This window comes from Myotis lucifugus, unplaced genomic scaffold (assembly GCF_000147115.1).
Source record: "Myotis lucifugus unplaced genomic scaffold, Myoluc2.0 scaffold_270, whole genome shotgun sequence".
In the NCBI taxonomy this organism is placed as follows: domain Eukaryota; kingdom Metazoa; phylum Chordata; class Mammalia; order Chiroptera; family Vespertilionidae; genus Myotis; species Myotis lucifugus.
The window spans coordinates 110,174-120,741 of record NW_005871318.1 but is presented as its reverse complement, the minus strand read 5'-3'; the positions used below and the strand labels follow the sequence as shown (position 1 = coordinate 120,741).

The 10,568-nt window shown below is 45.8% G+C and overlaps 2 pseudogenes across 1 annotated transcript; one reads left to right on the top strand and one right to left on the bottom strand.

The window, feature by feature from the left end:
- Positions 1–625: 625 nt before the first annotated feature.
- Positions 626–2,524, bottom strand: LOC102432980 (annotated as a pseudogene). Its single transcript, XR_001350338.1, has one exon. The product of XR_001350338.1 is annotated as a pleckstrin homology domain-containing family G member 5 pseudogene (transcript).
- Positions 2,525–8,086: 5,562 nt separating this feature from the next.
- Positions 8,087–8,812, top strand: LOC102432660 (annotated as a pseudogene).
- The last annotated feature ends 1,756 nt before the right edge of the window (positions 8,813–10,568 follow it).

Here is a 10,568-nt window from a genome sequence, read left to right as displayed (position 1 = left end):
CTTACATGCCAACTGTTCTCCACCTGGGAAATGATGTAAAATCGATTTCTTTAGTTTTCTGCATAATGGTCTTCTCCAGCAAGTGGAGTGGCATCTGCTCACTTCTCCCTGGGGCCTGGCTTGGTGGTCGCCTTGGGGTCTGGCTATGCTCCAGCGGGCTCTGCACGGACCTGCCTGCTCCGCCTGGCCCTGTCCACATGCTGCTTCCTCCCAGTCTTCCTTGGGCACAGCCCCGGTCCATCACCTCCTCCTGTGTCTCCCACCGCTTCCACAGGGCCGAGAAAGAGGCCCACACAGAGTTCAGGTCTGCAAGGAGCTGGTCCTCTGCTTTCAGAACCTTCGGGATCTCCGCTTGCAATTGTTCCCTTCTATGACCTTCCTTCCCTACCTCCAGAATCTTCCCGGAGCACCGCATGCCTGCCCTCCAGCAGCAGGTTGTCTTTGTGTGACTTTCAGGGCAGCTTTCACGGCCTGGTGGCCGCACTGCGGCCTTTCCATATTGGGCGCCGGGCCTGAGGCCCGCCGGGAAGGCGGGCGGCTCCCCAGCAAGTCCCGCTGCACCAGGCAAGTCCCGCTGCGCCCACCCCGGACCGCGCCCTCCAGGCATGGCAGCTCCACACTGTGCTCAGGGCCTGGGAGTTAAGCAGCAGGGTGGTCCTGATGCACAGGTGACTGTGGCAGCCAAGCAGAGTTCTGACAGGCTGCAGCTGGGGGCTGGGGGCGCCCCCTGGGTGGCAGCCCCTGCCAGCAGCTGCAGGAGGCTGGCCTCAGATTTGGACTTGAGCAGGTGGGGCAGGCGGGGCAGCAGCTGGACAGGGGTGCGGCAGCGGAGGCGGGGAGAGGGCGGGGGTGAAGGGGCCTGTGGTAAATCTAGGGGCCCGGGCACTGGCTCCACCACAGGGGCTGGGGTCGCAAAGTCTTGCAAGGAGGTGGGGGAGAGGGTGCCGTAGGCGGAGTCCATGGAGCAGGAGCTGCCGTCCCCGGGGCCCAGGGCCAGCAGCTTGCTGGTCGGTGTGACAGATGAGGCAGTGGTACTGAGGGACATCTCATCCAACTGGGAGCTGAAGGGGCCGCCCTCGAACTCGGGAGAGGAGAGCGTCTCCCCGGGCTCCAGCACCACCATGGCCAGGGTCTCCGTGGAGCCGTCCGAGGCGCAGTGCTGGGAGTCCAGGTTGTTGCTGCTTTTGTGCAGGATGGTGGGGGAGCTGGCGGCAGAAGTACTACTCTCCCCACCCTCCTCTTCCTCCTCATCTTCCTCCTTATCCTCCTGCTCCTCCTCCTCCTCCTCCTCCTCCTCCTCCAGGCTCTGCAGGTGCTTCAGGCTGCCCGCGTGCCCCTGCGCATGCAGCTGCTGCAACTGGTTCTGGGAATTGTAAATGGAGTCCACCCAGCCCTGGCACAGAGCCTGCCCGCTGGCCTGGAACGTGTAGGCCCCCATGGCGCTGTGGAACTTGTTCAGGTAGATGAGGAGGAAGGAGCCAGGGTCCCGCAGCTCCCGGCACACGATCTTGTCCACCAGCAGTGGTGGCCTGATGACCCTGGTCCTCTCAGCCTTCTTCACTGCCTTGGTCACTAAGAGCAGGTCCGTGAAGAGGAAGCAGTACACATCCATCTTGCTGTCTTTTCCCTCCTTCATCCTCAGGCTGCCCTCCAACAGCAGCTGACGCGTCTCCTCCGGGGAGGCACCAGGGATGGGCGCGGTCAGGTCCAGGTGCAGAAATTCCTTCAGGAGCTTGTCCACCTCGTCGTTGCTACCCTCCACCACCTCGTAGGCGTTCATGCGGCTCACCACGGCCGCCAGCTGCTGCCGCTCCTGTCGCTGCCGCACGCACGCCTTCACGTGGTGGATGAAACGCTCCACGGAGCTGATCATGGTGATGACGGCCTCCTTGGCACGTGGCTCGTCCGTCTTCCTCAGCACCGACTTGAGCAGCAGCGGGTACTTGGTGAGCCGCTGGTGGGGCTTGGCGAGCATGTCGCTCAGCTTCAGCCGCTGGCACTGCTGGTGCTTCTCGGCCCACGTCACGTAGGCCTGGAAGAGGTCATTGTCGCGCAGCAGGCTGCGCATGTACTCCATGCAGCCCTCCTCCTCCACGCAGTACCGGATGTAGGGCTTGAAGAGGGAGCTGAACATCTTGAAGCCTTTGAGGAGGTCCCCGGCTGCAGCAGCGCCCGCGTGCGCAGCGCCTTTCTCCACCATCGGCGCCATCACGCTGCCCCACAGTCCGCGGTACAGACGCGCGATCTTGGGGATGTTGCTGAACTGGAGCGGGTCATGGAGGTGTCGGGACTCCTCCCCAAGGTGACCCTTCACCCGGGAGTCCCCGCTGCTCCATTCACCCCCTTGGCCAGCCGGGAGCACCCTCGGTGGGTGCGCTGCTCTGGGAGCTGGGGAGGAGGAGGCCGGCGGAGGTCGAGGCCCTGAAGCAGGAGGAAGCCGCTTAAGGCAGGCAAGGAGCCCAGGACTCAAGGTGCCCCCACCGCCACCCTGTGTCCCGCTGGGGCCTGCACCCAGGCATGCCATGGCTGTGGCAGGGCTACCGGCTGGGCTTGGAGGTGAGTCCTCCGCACACAGACCCAGCAGCCTGCCTGGTGTGGGTGGGGGTTTTGGGTCACCTTGAGGGAGGCTCTGGCCTTTCTCTGCTCCTCTCCTGGTGGAGCAGTGGGACTCCAGCACTGAGGTCAGAGGAGCTGCCTTCCAGCCCCCAGGCTGCTTCTCAGAGCCGGAAATTTCGCAATAGGCCTCTGCCTAGGACCGGACCTCTGCACCCCCAGGGTGCATAAACACACAGGGCTTCCATCAGGCTGCGCTGATCCTGAGGCGGGAGGCCTCACTGCTCCACTGATCCCGGTGCCTGGAGGCATATTACCCTTTTACTATATAGGATAGAAGCCTGGTGCACGGGTGGGGCCGGCTGGTTTGCCCTGAAGGGTGTCCTGGATCAGGGTGGGGGTCTCCACTTGGGTGCCTGGCCAGGCTGGATGAGGGGCTGAGGGCCGTTTTCCGGCTGGCGGGTGACTGAAGCTCCCAACCGCTCCTTTTTTTCTTTTTTTTTTTATATTCTCAGCCAGCTTTAGCTCTGAGGCCTCGCTGCTGAAAACATTGATACAATGTTGCGGTCAGGCTGGCTGAAGCCCGGCTGACTGAAAGCCGGTTTCTAGGGTTTTGTTTAGCTTCTATATTTGCAACATAGTTGCTTAGAGTTGCAGCTGAGAGGCCGGCAAGTCAGGCGGGGAACGTTGGAGTCCGCCGTCACTGGAGCAAGCAAGCCTCCCTGTTCGCTTCAGTGCATGGCTGTCGGCCGCCATCTTGGCTGGCAGTTAATTTGCATAAGGATATGCTGATTAGCCAATGGGAAGGGTAGCGGTTGTACGCTAATTACCATGTTTCTCTTTTATTAGTGTAGATGTCTTTTAACGAGTTGAAAGATAATCAACCACACCCATCATTAGGTAACATTTATCACCTATTAGATTAGCTAGCATTTAAAAGTTAGAAAACATAATTCTTTGGCATGGATGTGACAAAATAGACACTCATATATTATAGTTGGAAAGATTCTTATGCAAACCCTTTGAAGGGGAATTTGTCAATACCAAGCAAAATAATGAATATACTTTTCCCTTATCTGAGCAACCAAACTTCTGAAATTTTATTCTGAAGATATACTGGCTGAATATGAAAAAACGTATGACCAAGGATAATCATTGTGGAATGATCTGTAATGGCAAAAGACTAAAAAGGCAGAAATGTCTATAAGGGAGGACTAGACAAATAGACCATGGCAATCCACCTTAAGGAGTTTTATGCAGCTGGAAAAGCATAAGAAAAACCCATCTATTACTGTGAAACATTTTTCAGAACATATGGATGTATGGGAAAAAAGAGAGGAAATACTTGCAATGAATGCTTAATCTGGTGGAAGAGGGACTATAAATGTGTTTTATTAAAAAAGGGGGATAAATTATAAAAAGATTACTTATAGAGGAAAAGGAAAGAGTAGAAGGGACAAGGGTCAAAGCTAGACTTATTTTAATATTTTGTATTATACATTTGACTTTGGAACCAATAGTATGTTATGCATAATCATGAAACAACATTAATTTTTAAAAATCAATCTCTAAAATCTTTAAGTAATACAGAGAACTATTCTAAGTGATCTTGGAGCACAATTATTTGCATGTATTTTCTAGTGGGATATAACCCGAAGGACAAAAATTACAGAAAAAAAATAACCGAAATGTTTACAGCAATGGTATTTTTGATAGCAGTGTTGGTATTATTATTCTGAGATTGGTATTTGTGTATTGTAGAATAAAGCAAATGAGTACTTGCATACTATTCTACTTTTCTTATTCCCACTATCTTAATAATTGGAATTCTTTGTGTAGAAGAAGGAGATACAACTGTAAGGTATAAGAAATAAGTAAAATCTCAGTGATCCTCAATTTAGTCAGAAGTATGAGGATGAACTCATGATTTATTGTTATTTGCATATGTATGTATTTTTGTTTTATAGCTCTGTTTACTAAAAAGTCTAGAAACAATGACTAACTTTCAGATTTTTGTATTAAAATACCATTTTGCACTTCAAGAAACCAAGGCTTCTTGGAGAACTGACTGATTCCACATTTGAGGAGGAAAAGTAAAAGATAAGCTTGGAACATCTTGCCATTATCAGAAAGCAATGACACTATCAAAGACTATAAAGTAATGTCAAAAGGATTGAGGAGGAAACTTAAATAGGCTCCTACTGGCTAAAGATAGGATGATTTGAACATCAATAAAGAAGGAACTACAAATTATTAAAACATAAATTATGGTTAAATCTACATGTTCATAAAGATATTTTTTAAATTCCTATTGGTCACTATTAGGAGATATTAATGAATAAAATCATTTTGAAACCTGGCAAAGAAACTACAAAACAAAACAAACAACAACAAAAAACTCTAAAAAATGTATCCTATCATTTCCATGAGAACTAATTCACACATAAATGAAAAGTTGATGAAATGATTTACCTTTATGAAAGTTTTCAGCTCATAAAAAATAAGAGAGTACAAAATTATAATAGTACCATTTGCAACCTCCATTGAATTAATGGATCTAGCCATCAATCATTCATGGTTACTAAAACCCTCAAAAGAGAGACTATCAAACATTATTTGTTCCCCAGTGTGAGAACAAAACATAACCTACGAAATAGACTTCCAAAAAAAGCTGATCTGTATTTGGTCACCTCTCTACATCCAACCAGCAATTTAAGAAATACAAAGGAGAGAGAAGCATGTTTAACAACATGATGGGAATGCAATCAGCAAATCTAAAATGTAGAAAATTCTATAGGACAAAATGAGTGATTTCTTTACAATAAATCACAAGGAAATACAGAGCTAGAAGGAGAATCCATAGGTAAAAATAGACTTAAAAGACAGATCACCAATCTCTATGGATCTTATTTAGCTATACATTCAAGAAACAACAACCCCAATAAAAATCAGCAAAAACATTAGCATTGACATTTATAAGATGAATAGAAATTTGAGCACCAATGCTTCAGTACTATTAGAAAGTAGTGTTATATATTAAACTAGAGGCCCAATGCATGAATTCGTGAAAGAGTGGGCCTTCCTTCCCCTGGCTGCTGGCACTGGCTTCCCTCTGGCACCGGGGACCCGGACTTCCCTCACAGGCCTGGCTTCTTCCAGGTCATTTGGAATGACATCCGGTCTAATTAGCATATTATGCTTTTATTATTATAGATGTGATAATGGTATTGTGGGAATATATTTTAAAATACATCATGCTTTAGAAATTTATACTGATAAATTGAAATGGTATGATATCTAGAGTCTGCATGAAAATGATGCAGGAATGGGGTAGTGACTACAGAGATAAACCCAGATTAGGCCTTATATTGGTAATTGTTCCTTCTACCTTAGTGTACATTTAAAGTGTTCTACAGCACCATAACATAAAAAAAAATTTCCAGATATATTTTTTGGAAAACACAATTATTTAGAAAGGTAGGTGAAATTGCCTAGCTAGATAGGTAAAGCAACGAAAGTTTCTGTGCTTCACTCCCCTTACCTGGATGCTATTCTGTATCCATTTCTTTCCAAGGGTTCCTTTTTCCTTCTTCCCTTGTCAACAATATTACCCTCCCCCCATAATGTCTACCTAGTTTTACCCCTACTTCTCTATCCCTCTTCCTTTCTCTTTCATCGACATAGTTTTCTCCTTTCTTTCTCTACCATACCCACTTTTTTTCCTGATCTCTCTAACAACTGGCAATGATATTGAATTGAAAAATGTTTTTCTTTTTAAAATGGTGAAAACAATAGATTAAAGTTTTATATTTTTGACCTTGTTTGAAAAGTAGGTGAACTGAATGATTCCTCCTGAGAAAGTTGCGGCTTCTTGGCTCAAACCTTCTAGTGGAAATGTTGCCATTGAAACTTAAACGTATTCCAGATCCCTCTGACTAAAGTCGCTGAGATGACGGGCATTTTCACTTACAGGGTCTTTTGATAAACAGGAAAGGCTAAGGGGTACTGAGTCTTCCCACCTTGTGAGGCACCTGAGCGAGATCTCACAGCAGCTGTCTCGGTTGTGCAGAGCTCTGCCCTGAGCATCCACCAGGAAACAGTCTCTGCGAGCTGGTGTGGGTTGTGTTTCTGATGCCTCCCTGTCAGCCACCTGTTTGATCACTGCAGGTAAACAACCAAACCATGGAGAGGGTTCCTTCTTTTTCTTCTTTATGTCTACTCACTCGAAGGCAGTTGAAAGCCGCCCTTGATCAGGGGGCTGCTGGCAGAGGACTACAGGACTCTGTGATTTATTATTCATAGAGCATCACAGTGTTACACAGCAGTTTGCAAAACATGAAACACCAGAGAGAAATCCATACTATGAGGAGGTGACAATGTAAATGAAGTGTAAACAACACCAGGGATAACAGTAAAACTCTTGAGAGGTAGAAATATGGGTCCTTCGATTTGGGGGAGTCTGGGCAGAAGTAGATTGCAAGGGGAATGTGCCCAGGGAAACTCATTGGCAGAAAGCAATAAACATGTATTCCAGACACAATGTATAGTTACAAGTTCAACTGGCCTATAAATCAATGTAAATGAGAACCAAGTATTTCTCATTAAATTAACAAAGGTTTAAAAACTGATACTATATAATTCTTCTGACGGTGCTGAAATCATGTCATCATCATTCATTTCTGGGGGTATTATAAATTGATAGAACACTTTGGGGAAAGCAATTTAGAATTATATATCTGCTAGAATTCTTATGTAAGACTTTAATCCTTTTGCAGTATTTATAACTTTAACATATTGCAGAAGACAGTTCATTTCAGTATAATTCAGCCTTTATGTGCAACACAGCAGCGGACTTCCTGTACTCCTATTATCAAGCGCATTTCTTCTCTCTATTATGTCATACTTTCAGACATTTATCCTAGTCCCCATGAGTTTTTACCCACCCCAAGTTTTTGTAGCAGCCAATATCTCCCAGGAATATCAAAAGGCATCAAAATAAAACCAAAATATGGAAAAATAATCTATATAGATGAATATATTCACAACTATTTATAATATAAAAATAGAAATGACCGAATTGGCATCAAGTGGGAGATTCTGTAATCATGACACATTTACTTGATATGGTATTTTATAGCCCTTAAATAATGCTTTGAAGGTTATATAATAATGTGAAAAAATACTTAGAGTATAATATTAACATGTAAAAGCAAAATACAAAATTAAATATCTAGTGTTATTATAATCAGATAAAAAATATGTCAGAGGAAAAAGACAGAAGGCACACTAACCTGCTAACAGTGGTCACAGGAGAAAGGCAGGGTTACAGATCATTGATTTTTGTTGTTGCATTGTCTAGTATCTTTAATATGCTAACAAATGTGTTATTGTTACTATACTTTTGAAATTAAAGAAATACGTGACAGAAGCTCTGTGCTATCTTTTATGGAAATCTCTAGACTTCCTAATCTAAAAGAAAGTTAAGAGCTCTCAGCCCGATGGGCCTGGAGATGCTTCTGGAAGTAACCTCACCATGGCTGGCCAAGGAAGACCCCAAATTCAGTTCAAACTTGTATTGCATGGTGATGGTGGGACTGGGAAAGTACATCTGTGAAACATCAGCTGACTGGTGAATGTGAGAAGTATGTAGCCACCCTGGGTGTTGAGGTCCCTCCCTTTGTGTTCCACACCAACAGAGAGACAGTGTGTGGGATACAGCGGGTCAGGAGAAGTTCAGCAGACTGAAAGCTGGCTATTGCATCCAAGCCCAGTGTGCCATTACGATGTTTATGCCACTTCCAGAGTTACTTACGAGAATGAGCTAACTGGCACAGAGATCCGATATGAGTGTGGGAAAACATCCCCATCATGTTGTGTGGCCACAAAGTGGATATTAAGGACAGGAAAGTTAAGGCTAAACCAATGGTCTTCCACCGAAAGAAGAATCTTCTTTACTATGGCATTTCTGCCAAGAGCAACTACCGCTTTGAAAGCCCTTCTCTGGCTTGCTAGAACGCTAATTGGAGACCCTACCTGGGAGTTTGCCGCCATGCCTGCTCTTGCCCTGCCAGAGGTTGTCCTGGACCCAGCTCTGGAAGCACAGTATGAGCGCGACCCAGAGGTTGCTCAGACCACAGCTCTCCTGGGTGAGGGTCGAGGCCTGGGAGGAAGGGAAGCTGCAGCCCGGCGTCAGAAGTCTAGTTCAGAGGCAACCGTCTTGTGCTGTCAGAGTCACAGGTGCAGTGTGTTTGCCACTTAATCATGTGGCTGCGAGGAGCCTGGTCTCGATCTTTGGGATGCTGAAGGAGATGAAGGCTTCCAGGTGAATGTGGGAGTTAATACCTTCATTTTTTGGACCTACATATTTAGCTGTTTTGGAACACAGTTGTTTCTTTATTGAGTTTCAACAATAAAACTGCTGCAGTCACATCATGACATTCAGTGGCGAGACCTTGATTGTTACGGTGGTTCCCATTCCTTTTCATTTAGAATCAGGATAAAGTTGTATTTCAAATATCAAAAATGAAATAAAGAAAACAAATTAATATGATTAAATCTTTCAAACGGGCCAGCAGAACTATTCTGAGGCTTGCTGGACACCTGTGCCTAGAAAGACTATTTGTAGTACCTGAGGGAGCCAACTTGTCTGGGGAAGAAATTGGATCCTTCCTGTACTATATTAATCTTAAAATTCCTAGCAGGAATGAAAAGGATGCCATCTCCATAATAGCTATATTAGGATTTTATGTGTGATAATTGCATATTTAAAAATCCATAGTACCAAAAGTCCCTATATAAAGAGATTTTTGTGTTTAGCGATAATACTAACGACAGAAGTAAGGAGAAGGAAGTAGTTTGATGAAACTTGAAGAAAATAGTCAAAAAACAATCAAAATGAAATATGTATGTAGTGAGGCTTAGCTCTAACATATTCCTTCCCCGGGGGTTGAAGAGGTATTGCTCAGACTCTGAATAGCGAATCAATACTGGTCAGTGATGATTTTATTTTGGTGAGAACAGCACTGAATATTTTTATTGACTCCCCTGATATTTACTAGCAGGCAGACCTCGTGTGAACTGCTGTGTCCTTGTAGAATGTGGATTTTGAAGACAGATCTCGGTTCAAATCCCAGCGTCGCTACCACCTCCTGACTGTGTGACCTTGGGCAGGTCACGACGCTTACATGGCACAGCCGTCTGCAGGAACCAGGGGTGGGCAACAGCTTTATATCAGGTGCTTCCAATTGATGGTGAGTCCCCTGCAACCAGGTAGGAAGCTTCCTCGACCTTTACATTTTCACTTTAGAAATGGCTAGAACTGCGTCTCAGTGAGAGCAAATGTGGGAATTAATATGCAATTGCAAGCCTGCTCAGGACTCCCACACTACCCCTGCCGCCTCGACACACATACTTCACTCCATTCTCAGCATCATCTAACATTGCATCCTCCTTCAATCTCCAATCAGGCTCATTTTCCAAGATTTTCCTCCATTTTTATATCCAAGTTTACAGTGATTCTTTGGCACAAAGTTGTTTTATTATTGATTTTTATTGCGGTTAAATCCTCCAACTGACCTATTTCCACCTAACTGTTCCAGTTTTCCCTTACCAGATTCCCATTTATTGCCCCCACCCCATGTTGCCATGCTTCCCTTGCAAGTTCCAGCCCTCCCATAAACCCAGGTAGCCCTTTAGCTGGCACTTGACTCCATATCCCTCTCTCTAGGGAGGAAAAAAATGATCAGGCAGAAGGATGCTGATGCTGGTAACTATGTGCTGATTATCAGCTGATAAATCAGTTCCCCTTCCCCTTCCACATCGCCCTCAGTCAACTCCTTATCAGCATGAGGCAGTATTACAAAGTGGGTAACAGGTAAGGGTTCTGGAATCTGACTGCCTGGGTTAATCATGATAACAAAGTGCTTAGCGCTTGACAGTTAGTAAGCATTGTAATGTGTCTGTATCCCCTGTAAGGAAGCAGTGGTCAGCTGTTGTTTGACCTCTTCATGGAGGTT